This window comes from Pogoniulus pusillus, chromosome Z, assembly GCF_015220805.1.
Source record: "Pogoniulus pusillus isolate bPogPus1 chromosome Z, bPogPus1.pri, whole genome shotgun sequence".
NCBI classification, from domain to species: Eukaryota; Metazoa; Chordata; class Aves; order Piciformes; family Lybiidae; genus Pogoniulus; species Pogoniulus pusillus.
The window spans coordinates 19,747,047-19,758,529 of record NC_087309.1 but is presented as its reverse complement, the minus strand read 5'-3'; the positions used below and the strand labels follow the sequence as shown (position 1 = coordinate 19,758,529).

Below are 11,483 nucleotides of genomic sequence, written 5' to 3'. Positions count from 1 at the left end.
GCTACATCACAGCCTATTAGAAGTGTCCAACCTTCAGTGAAGTTTGCTTGTGGACATCGAGGATGGAATTCTGGCTTCAGGGGAAAGGACACAATCTCTGCCCTTGTTTTCCTGGCTTCTTCTGGACACTCTGTCAAGGGTTTCTTTATCAGGAACTTCAGGTGCAGAGGCAGGATGTCATGCAGTCTCAGCATGGTGTCATGTGGACCATGCAGGCTGATCATGTGCAGACAATCCAAAGTCTGCTCCTGGTAACTTGGCAGCAGTGAAGCTTACCAGGCAGTGATAAGGCAGTGGGTGTTCAATAGGGTGCATGGCTGCACGTGAGACTGAGCTCTGTAGATACAGGGATACTTAAGCATAATAATGAGAGTGAGCAAGCACATTGTTTACCTGTGTATCTCTATTTATCAACTGTGGGCTGAGATTAATGGCCCATTGGCCACCAAAATGACCAATCAGGTTGGCAGTTAGCCAACCACACCATAATAAGGAAAGTCCACAAGCCTGGACCTCCTAAATATGGGGATAGCATGGGTCTAGCACCTGGTAAACATGAGCTGGGTGTGTGGGCTTATACAACCACGTTACACAACCACATTACACAACCTGGACTCTGGGCAGGCTGGACTTTATGGCACCTGGCCTATTGTGCCCCCCTTTGTGTTTACTTTTATGTGTTCACCTCTGGTTTGGGCAGAAAAACATGTCCAGGCAAGACAAGGCATATATAAGCCTATTATTGGGCCTATCAGCCCTCCACAACAACTAGAGTGGAAGGAGAAGGAAGTTAAACAGGACAGTAGTAGAGACAAACCAAAGGAGGCTGAGAGTGGTAGGCCAGAGACAGGGGTAAAGCCAGCAGCCCATCTGAAGTGTATGTATACTAATGCACACAGTATGGGTAACAAACAAGAGATGCTGGAAGCCTTGGTACAAGAGGAAAACTATGATGTTGTTGCCATCACAGAAACATGATGGCATGACTCACACAATTGGAGTGCTGAAATCAATGGCTACAGACACCTCAGGAGAGACAGACAAGGAAGAAAGGGTGGAGGAGCAGCCCATTAAGGATGCTTTGAATGTCACAGAGGTAGAAATTAAGGATGATCAGGTTGAGTCCCTATAGGTGAGAATTAAGGGGAAGGTGTCTCAGACGGGAAAGTTTGTTTGGGGGGAGGGGAGGTTTGAAGTAACGATATGCGAGGCCGATGTTTTGTAAAAAGGTATAAGTAATTTAATATTATACACTAGAAATCCCCTTCCCCAAACTTATTTGTAATTATCCCGCGTAGATTCTTGGTTCGTAGTTGAGATTTAATATACAGAATGACTAAAATGAAGAGAGTTTATGATATGAGAGAGTTCATTGAAGTCTTGAGAAGTTATTCAGTTTCAAATAGAAGTTTATCAATTACTCACTGTCCCAAATGCAGTTCAGAGAAGTTTCAAAGTCTTTATGGATTTTAAGGCACGTTGTCCGAGGCTCCACGGGTCCGGTCGAGCTGCATGCTGACTCCCGGGGCTCGTAAGGATCGGGCCCTTGTCCGGAACGGTGCAGTCTTGAGCTGGTTGCTTGCGATGCGAATGCCGCGTGTGTGTGCGTGTGTGATCAGCAATCAGGGTATCGAGCAAAAGAGGCACAGGGTATAGAGCGAGGGGCCAGTTAAGTTAAGGAGCAAGAGGTAAGGAGCTGCAAGTGGGTACATTTTTTTTTATAGTGTTTCAGAAGAGGTGTGTTCAACCAACTCAGTCAGACTCACGTTAACTTTACAGATTGGTACAAAGTTGTAATCAACCTATACAATTGGCTAATTCTTACCAAAAACAACTTATGGAACCACCCAGGGGTCAGCCCCCAGCAGATGTTTGTCGAGTGGTCACCGTGTCTGAGAATTCGAACCCTTTTTCCAAAACATAGCCATGTTTATGTCTTTGTTTCCCTGAGGGAGAGATTCTCTCAAGGCCTGTACGCCTGCTGGTACAGCAGCTGCGTCAGTGCAAGCAGATAGGAAATATTGTTTTGACTTTTTCGATGGAAGGCCTCTGAGCCACAATTTTGTGTACGAATGAAAATTCTGCAATAAGGCAAAAGGGCTCTGATCCCTTCCACGACATATTCCACCCCCTGGCTCATAGGCCAGAAAATAGAAAAAGAAATGGAATGTACAAACTATACACAACTATTATATACACAATACCTCTAAACCTTAAAACATACAAACAATGTACCTAATACATAAACATAACTATAATCTAAACCAGTTTAAGACAGATCAATCCCTATATACCCACCCCCTGAATAACAAATAGCTTTCTTAAACATTCACAAAACAAGAAATGTGTGAAAGCAACTCAGAAGTCTGGGACAATCCATCGCGCGCTTATGCGATGAGTTTTCCCACTCACATCGGTTGCTTCCCATGCGTACAACCCATTTGATTTCGATAGGGTCATAGGCACAACTCCAATCGAGGGCAAGTTTACCATTACTGGTTGTCCTACCTGTAACTTGTGTAGTGAGTGTTGATGGTGTTGGGATTTATCTGGTGGATAATTAACATTTCCTACTGGTTCATTAGGACAAAAGGCTTTGATTTTTGGACTACCATAATTGCCCCATCGATTATTTACAATGAAGACTGCACGTGATAAACGTTTATCCCAATCACCTCTTGATACAATGGCATGTTTCTTGATTAAAGCATTTGACCTTTCTACCACACCATTAGCTTGAGGATAGTAGGGAGTATGAAATACCCATGTAACTCCCTCACCCCTAGCCCAGTCTTGTACAGATGATGCTGTAAAGTGAGATCCATTATCACTTTGGATGTACTCTGGCATTGGTAAAAAACCGAACCACTGCTTCAAGGCCTCAATAGTCTGAGTGCCTGTGGCAGCATTAGTTGCTGTAGCCATGACCAATCCTGAGACTACTTCCACCCCCACCAGTATGTATTTCTTCCCATGTGAGGGTTTAAATGGACCCACATAGTCAATTTGCCATGTGCTCCATAGCTTCTTATCTTCTCTAATGTGTTGAGCTGGTGCTAGGTTGGGGTGATTGGCTTTCAGCCTAATTGTGCACTGTGGACAAGCTGAAATGATTGCCTGACAGGTGGTCATAGAAATTGGCCATCCTCTGGATCTACATTCGTAGTAGAGGTCTGCCTTTCCTGAATGGCCTCTTTTAATGTGTAGCCATTCAGCCAATCTCCACCACTCATCCTTTTCATCATTGACCATGTTTATTTTTGCTAGGTAATCTGCCTGATTATTCCAGGTTGCAGCTGGAGTTTGCTGTTTGGAGTGCCCTTTAACCCAACCTACTTGAAGGGGTCTGGATCGGCCTATCTCCAGCAGCCTTTTCCAGTCATCAGCCCTCCAAACTTCTACGTTTGAAACCTTCCACTGATTCGCTTCCCACTGGCAAATCCACTCAGTGGCGCCTTTGAACGTGGAGTAGGAATCAGTGTAAATGGTTGTTGCTCCATGCTCCGCTGCTAGCATGAGAGCACGCAGTTCCCCTACCTGTGCACTGCCATCACCTTCCTCAGTGATGGTTTGGCCTGTGCTAATCTCTAAGGCAGCGGCTTTGTAGTGCCACTTGAACCCCACCCTCCGTGAGGATGCATCTGTAAACCACACTCCTGACTTATCTGAGTCTGCGGTTATTGCTGGGGCCACCTGAATAGGAGAAGGTTTATATGGTTGACCCAGCAGTGCTCCATCAGGGTTTATGGGCTGCTGCAATTTGGTTACCTTTGTAGGTCCTTCTGTCAGTGTCAAAAGCTGTGAGATTCCCTCCAGGTAGGCATACCACTTTCTTACGGTAGCCTTTTGGGCAATCCCTTCTGGTGGAGGAGATCCTTTAAGGATCGATTTCAACAGTGGGAATGGGCCTTGCACTATAATATCTTGTGTAGTGCGAAGCTTCTCTGCCTCTTTGACAGCTCGAGTTAGGGAAAGGAGTCCCTTTTCCCATTCCGAGTACCGTATCTCGGTCTCTTTGAATGCTGTTGATGAAAATAAAAGAGCTCTGCTAGGACCATTGGGTCCCCTTTGAAATATTCCACAGTATGAGGCATGCTCGGAAAAACCCCATTCAGCCCTTAGGGCATCTTGTGGGTGTAAGGGCCCCAACTTCTGATATGCCTTCAGTTCATCTTTGAGAACTTTCAGGCTCTCAGAATGTCGTGGAGTCCAATCCCAAACTTTGTGTTTCTTAAGCAAATCATACAGAGGACGAGCAATCACGGAGAAACCTGGGATGTGTTTTCTCCAGTAGCCTAAGGTGCCCAACAATTGTTGTAGCTCCTTTCTGTTTTGGGGCATTTGGCCCTTTTCAATTTCTTGTAAGGTATCCTCTGGAACTGACACTGCACCTGCCACCCACCAAGATCCTAAGAATTTAACCTCCTGGCTTGGGCCTTGGCACTTCTCCTTTGGAATAGTCAGTCCTTGGTCAGTCAACAATTTTCGAATGTCCTCAGCTACCTTTGCAACCTGTTCCTTGTCATCTCCTCCTACCAAGATGTCATCAATGTAATGATAAACTTTAACATTTTTAGGAAGCTGAATAGTGTCAAGCAAAGCTGCAAGTGTGTTATGTGCAATAGTTGCACTGTGTTTGTATCCCTGTGGAAGACTGTTGAATGTGTATTGAATACCTTGCCAGGTGAATGCAAACTGTGGTTTGTCCTCTTCTCTCAGTGGCACCATGAAGTACATGTCCTTCACATCCATAGTTGCCATCCAGGCGTGAGAAGCTGCTTGAATGGCTGTCACTGTGGAAGATAAACTTGGAACTGCTGCAGTGAGAGGAAGAGTGTTATTATTGAGTTTTCTAAAGTCAATAGTTAATCTCCACCTGCCATCTGGTTTGCGGACTGGCCAGACGGGTGAATTGTAAGGAGAATGTGTTCTGGTGATGATCTTCCTTTTCTCCAGGTCAGTTATCACTTCAGTAATGCCTTGCCTAGCTGCTGCTGGTAATGGATATTGTGCAACACAAGTAATTTGTGATTTTGGTAGTGGAGGAGCAGTTTGCAACATTCGGACACGAGCATGAGCTGATTTTGCCCCTTTTGCCCCCATTTCATAATAACCAAAGCTCCATAATGTACCATCTGGAAGATGCCATCTCCTGCCTGCCAAAACATCAAATCCCAGAATATTTCCTGGATAGGGACTTAAGGCCACTTCTACTATAGTGCTCCTTTTTTCCCCAGGCAACCATAATCTTGTTTTAGCCAAGGGACATAGGTTGGGCTGTCCTGTGACACCCATTATCTTTACCTTTCTCCTGGATGGCAGGATTCTTAGGCTTTTTGCCAGTTGCACATTTAGCACTGTAATTTGTGCGCCTGTATCTATTAGATACTTCACAGCAGTTCTGTCCGGTCCTGTTGGAATCATAATAGCAGGTTCAGGTTTGTCAGACCATTGGCATGCATACACGAAGCGATAAATGTGGCCTGAATCATTCACCGCTACTTCTAGGTTTTTTGTTTGCTTTTGGCCCCCTGCTGATCAGAAGTAAAAGACTGATCAGGCTTGTTAGGAGAGGCGGCTCTGGAACTCCTACCGTGGTTCCCTCCTGTCTCTCTTTCTTCAAGGAGGTGTTTCATAGCCTTAGCTACTATATCTTGCATCCTCTTTTCTAAACCTCCCATTATTCCAAAAAATTCAGTTTTCATGGGGTCTCTCGCCCGGTTCCTTTTCAACAAATCATGGGGTTTCACCCCATATTTGGTGTTCTGCCTCTGGTATGCATCTTGCCCAAAATAGGGACTCTGCCCCCAGGACATCCTCGAGCTATAGCGACGATTTAGCTCAGGGCTCCCCCTGGGACTAGACCGTGGGCTCGCTCTAGGGCTCCTTCTGGGACTCCCTTTGGGACTTTCCTTGGGAGAAGCACTCTGGGATGCCTTTGCGTGCCGTACTTCCTGCTTCTTCCCACGTGGAGTGACCACGTAGCTGCCTTTGTTTCCAGGCTGCTTTTTCTCAGAAAAGGATGCCGGCGGAGATGCAGGTTCATAATAACCTAAATTATACCCTTTGATGGATAATTCCTCCAACAGATCTCCCCATGTCATGTGGTAGGTTAAATTATACCCTGTTGCATCACCAAATCGCACTATTTCCTCAATTTGCTCTTTTCTTGCATCGCATATGCTCCTTAAAGTTCCTGACAGACCTTTTACTAAGGGTCTTAACCGTCGTGGGTCTATCGGGGCATCCATAGGATTTGAATAAATTCCCCCCTCATACATAGCCTGCACACACGCTAACTTAGTAACTGCTTCATCCAATTCAGCACAAGTTGTGATACGAAATTTTGTTGGTTCATCCCTGTCTACAGGATCAAAAGAACTAGCCCAATAAAAGATTCTAGAACTTAATGCAACATCCCCCTCGGGACCATTCCCAAGGAACACTGCAGGTCCCCAGGAACTTCTCCCCACTTCCTCGCGGGACAAGATTACCGAATCGGCACCACTCTCCACCACCCTGTATACATAGTCAGTTATGGTTTCATGAGGCATGCGGGAATACATTTCCCTAAACTCACGCATCTGCAGTGCCGTGTATGGTCGGATTCGCGCAGTCGTCGTTCCTTTGCCCTTTTTCCCGTAAACGGTTTCCGATTTGAACACGGGTCTCACGGGGAAGGGTCTCATTCTCCCGTAGATTTCCTCCATTTCCTCATCGCTGCTGCTTGGTGTGTTTCCAGGCAACGGCTTGAGGCGGTACTTTTCTTTCCGGCGAGGCTGCGGATGTACGTAGTCATAGCTGCTGCTGTGCAATGGCGGCTGTGGATCAAATGGCGGATATCTGGCGTGGCGGTCCGTTTGAGTCGTGGCGGTATGAAGAATGGTCACTCGTGGCGACAGTGGCTGTGGTGGCGGCGTCCGCCGCTGATTTAGGGACGCTCAGGTGCGCGGCAAAGGGTCTGGTGAAGGCTGCAATTGCGGTTCCTGCTGCCGCGGCTGAAAAGATTTTGCCAACAAGTGCAGTTGTGAACTTTCAGTCCTTACCGGCGAAGAAGTTGACAAATCTCGGACAGCTGTCGGTTCTGACTGTTCTTCTGAAAAATGCATTTGGGGGTCCTCAGGTACCACGGATTCTGTATCGGCAACGGCACTCTCTCTGTCCCTTCGAGATAGCTGAAGCTCTTCTTGTACCGCTTCTAGTTTCTTGTTTTGCCATTGCATCTTAGAACGGAGATTCTGAATTTCAGCTTGTAACTTTTCGATCTCCTTTTCTTGCCTTCCACTTTGCCGTTCCCAGCTCTCTGACTCTTTTTTCAAGCGATTAATTTGTTCGTTAAAACGCTCTTTCGTTTCTTTCAATTCAAGTTTAGAACTATTGATACCATATTGCAAATTATCAAATTCATATTGCGCTCGGATTGAGCACGCTGCTACTGTAACGATGTGCTCTTTATCTTTATCTTCCTGCAAAGTCGTATACAACGTGGCTACCGTATCTGCCAACTTGTTCAAAATTTGTTCTGAGCTGACTAAATTATTTATATCCAGTGCCGGTTTTAAATGTTCCAATCCAATAATATCTGCCATTCTGTAAAATAAATCCGTCTTTCCTGACCCTGCTTCGTCTGCAGCCATTATGTCTCAGACGGGAAAGTTTGTTTGGGGGGAGGAGAGGTTTGAAGTAACGATATGCGAGGCCGATGTTTTGTAAAAAGGTATAAGTAATTTAATATTATACACTAGAAATCCCCTTCCCCAAACTTATTTGTAATTATCCCGCGTAGATTCTTGGTTCGTAGTTGAGATTTAATATACAGAATGACTAAAATGAAGAGAGTTTATGATATGAGAGAGTTCATTGAAGTCTTGAGAAGTTATTCAGTTTCAAATAGAAGTTTATCAATTACTCACTGTCCCAAATGCAGTTCAGAGAAGTTTCAAAGTCTTTATGGATTTTAAGGCACGTTGTCCGAGGCTCCACGGGTCCGGTCGAGCTGCATGCTGACTCCCGGGGCTCGTAAGGATCGGGCCCTTGTCCGGAACGGTGCAGTCTTGAGCTGGTTGCTTGCGATGCGAATGCCGCGTGTGTGTGCGTGTGTGATCAGCGATCAGGGTATCGAGCAAAAGAGGCACAGGGTATAGAGCGAGGGGCCAGTTAAGTTAAGGAGCAAGAGGTAAGGAGCTGCAAGTGGGTACATTTTTTTTTATAGTGTTTCAGAAGAGGTGTGTTCAACCAACTCAGTCAGACTCACGTTAACTTTACAGATTGGTACAAAGTTGTAATCAACCTATACAATTGGCTAATTCTTACCAAAAACAACTTATGGAACCACCCAGGGGTCAGCCCCCAGCAGATGTTTGTCGAGTGGTCACCGTGTCTGAGAATTCGAACCCTTTTTCCAAAACATAGCCATGTTTATGTCTTTGTTTCCCTGAGGGAGAGATTCTCTCAAGGCCTGTACGCCTGCTGGTACAGCAGCTGCGTCAGTGCAAGCAGATAGGAAATATTGTTTTGACTTTTTCGATGGAAGGCCTCTGAGCCACAATTTTGTGTACGAATGAAAATTCTGCAATAAGGCAAAAGGGCTCTGATCCCTTCCACGACAGAAGGCTAAGAAGGCTGACATTCTGGTAGGAGTCTGTTATAGACCAACCAACCTGGAAGAAGAGGTTGATTATTTACTCTTTAAGCAAATTGGAGGCTGCCTCAAGATCATCTGCCCTTGTTCTTGTGGGTGACTTTAACCTGTCAGACATCTCTTGGATTTTAATACTACAGAGAAGAAGCAGTCTAGAAGGCTCCTAGAGTGTGTGGAGGACAGTTTTCTATCTCAGTTCTTATGTGAGCCTACCAGAGATGCAGTCCTGCTTGACCTGCGGCTCACAAATAGAGAGGGGCTGATGTGTGATGTGGTGGTCGGAGGCTGCCTGGAGTCCAGTGACCATGAAATTATAGAGTTTTCAATATATGGAGAAACCAGGAGGAGCATCAAGAGAACCTCCACATCAGACTTCCAAAGTGCAGACTTTGCATTATTTAAGGAACTAACTCAGAAAGTTCCCTTGGAAACAGCCCTTATGAAACAAAAAGGTCCAGGAAAGTTGAATCTAATTCAAGAAAGAACTCTTGAAAGTGCAGGAACAGGCTGTCCCATTGTGCTGGAAGATGAGCTGATGGGGAGACAGCCAGACTGGTGGGGCAAGGAGTTTCTGAAGGAATTAAGGGGAAAAAAAGAGCATGTATCACCTTTTGGAAAAAAAAAAAAGGACGTACCCCAGGAAAAGTTCAAGGATGTTACTAGATCTTGTAGGAAAAAAAATTAGAGAGGCAAAAGCCCATTTAGAAGTTCCGCTGGTCACTGCTGTTAAAGAGGATAAAAAATGTTTCTATATGTATTCTAATGGCAAAAGAAGGGGCAAGGACAACCTCCTGTGCTTAGTAGATGAAGAGGGGAATATAGTGACAAAGGATGAGGAAAAGGCAGAGGTGCTTAACACCTTCTTTGCCTCAATCTTCAAGAGTGGGACAGATTGTCTCCAGGACAACTGGACTCCTGAAGAGGCAGATGGAGTCAGGGACCAGTATAGTCCCCCTGTAATCTGTGAGGAAGAAGTAAGGGACCTGCTGAGACACTTGGATCCTCACAAGTCCATGGCACCAGATGGGTTCCATACAGGGTGCTGAGAGAGATGAAAGATGAGCTGGCCAAGATGCTCTCTGTGATGGTTTGGATGTACCCCGCCCCCCACACTTTAGAAATACCCAACTAGGCTCAGCCGGCTCTGGGAATATGAATGAAGCTATTTATTTACAGCTACCACAATATACAAGCAGATATTTACAATATTATACAGTTATATACAAGGTAAAAAGTAATACAGAAACTCAACTCCCCTCCCAGAAACCTAAGTTCCCAGGAGGGGCTCTCAGCCACCCCTGCACCTTTCCCCTGCCCCTCTCAACCTTACCACTGTCCTAAGGAAGAATAGAGGTACAGCCAAGAGATTAAGAAGCAAAGGTGAGTGGAAGGTGAGGTTAGGGAGCTGCAGCTCAATCAGTGCTGAGCCAGAAAGTGAAGACAAAATGGCGAGAGTATTATCTAACATTTACTTTCTTCTTCAGCAAGACTTTGAGGGAAGTAGACATCACCATTGTTTTTCTCTCATAGTCTATAATCTACTTTTTCTCATGAATACATTCTAGCCTGCTTCAAACTAGCACAATCTCTATGATTAATCAACACTCTTGGCTCACTGGAGAGGTCCTCAAAGACTGGAAGTTGGCCAATGTGATGTTACAGCATTCCTTCAGGTAGTTGTAGATAACAATCAGGTCACCCCTGAGCCTCTTCCTCTCCAGGCTAAACAGCCCAAGCTCCCTGTGATGGTTTGGGGGTTAACCTGCCCCTCCCACACTTTATATTTGCCCCAGCTAACTCAGACAGCCTCTGGGAATATAGATGAAGCAATTTATTTACAGCTAGCAGAATTTACAAGCAGCTATTTACAATATATACAGTTATATACAATTATATACAGAAATATACAAAAGGATAAACAATACAAAAGCACAACTCCCCTCGCAGAAACCTGAGTCCCCAGGAGGGGCTTTCAAACCACCCCAACACCTCCCCCCGGCCCTCTCAACCTTACCCCAGTCCTCAGGAAGAAAAGAGGTGCAGCCAAGAGGTTAGGGAGCAAGGTTAGTAGGAGCAGGGTTAATGAGATGTGACCAGGTCTGAAGGCAAAGGCAGAAGTGAGAAGACAAAATGGAGAAAGTTTTACTTCTTCTTCCCAGAGCTCTCAGCGAGACTATGAGAGAAGTTGACATCAATTGTTTTCATTTTACTGTCTGTTATCTAGTTCTTTTACCAAAACATTCTAGCTTGCTTCAAACTAGCACACTCCCTCAGCCTTTTCTCATGGGGCTTGTGTTCCAGGCCTCTCACTAGCTTCGTCATCCTTCTCTAGACATGTTCCAGTATCTCAACATCTCTCTTGAATTGAAGAGCTCAGAATTGGGCACAAGACTCAAGGTGTGGCCTGACCAGTGTTGAGTACAGGGCAAGAATAACCTCCCTTGTCCTACTGGCCACACTGTTCCTGATGCAGGCCAGGATGCCATTGGCTCTCTGGGCCACCTGGGCACATTGCTGGCTCAGCTTCAGCCTACTGCCTATCAGTACCTCCAGGTCCCTTTCTTCCTGGCTGCTCTCCAGCAACTGTGTCCCCAGTCTGTAGCGCTGCTTCTGGTTGTTGTGGCCAAAGTACAGAACCCTGAACTTGGCCTTGTTAAATCTCATCCCATTGGCCTCTGCTCACCCAGCCAGCCTGTCTAGATCCCTCTGCAGGGCTCTCCTACCCTCCAACAGATCCACACTTGCTCCTAGCTTGGTGTCATCTGCAAACTTACTGATGCTGGACTCAATGCCCTCGTCCAGATCATCAATAAAGATATTGACCAGGGCTGGGCCCAGCAGT

General features: G+C 45.7%; 1 long non-coding RNA gene across 1 annotated transcript; it reads right to left on the bottom strand.

Moving 5' to 3' along the window:
- Nucleotides 1-1,217: 1,217 nt before the first annotated feature.
- LOC135193258 (uncharacterized) lies at nucleotides 1,218-5,672 on the bottom strand. Its single transcript, XR_010309140.1, has 2 exons — nucleotides 4,677-5,672; nucleotides 1,218-1,578 (listed from the first exon to the last, which is right to left on the bottom strand). It is a non-coding gene; the product is annotated as an uncharacterized LOC135193258 (long non-coding RNA).
- Nucleotides 5,673-11,483: the final 5,811 nt, after the last annotated feature.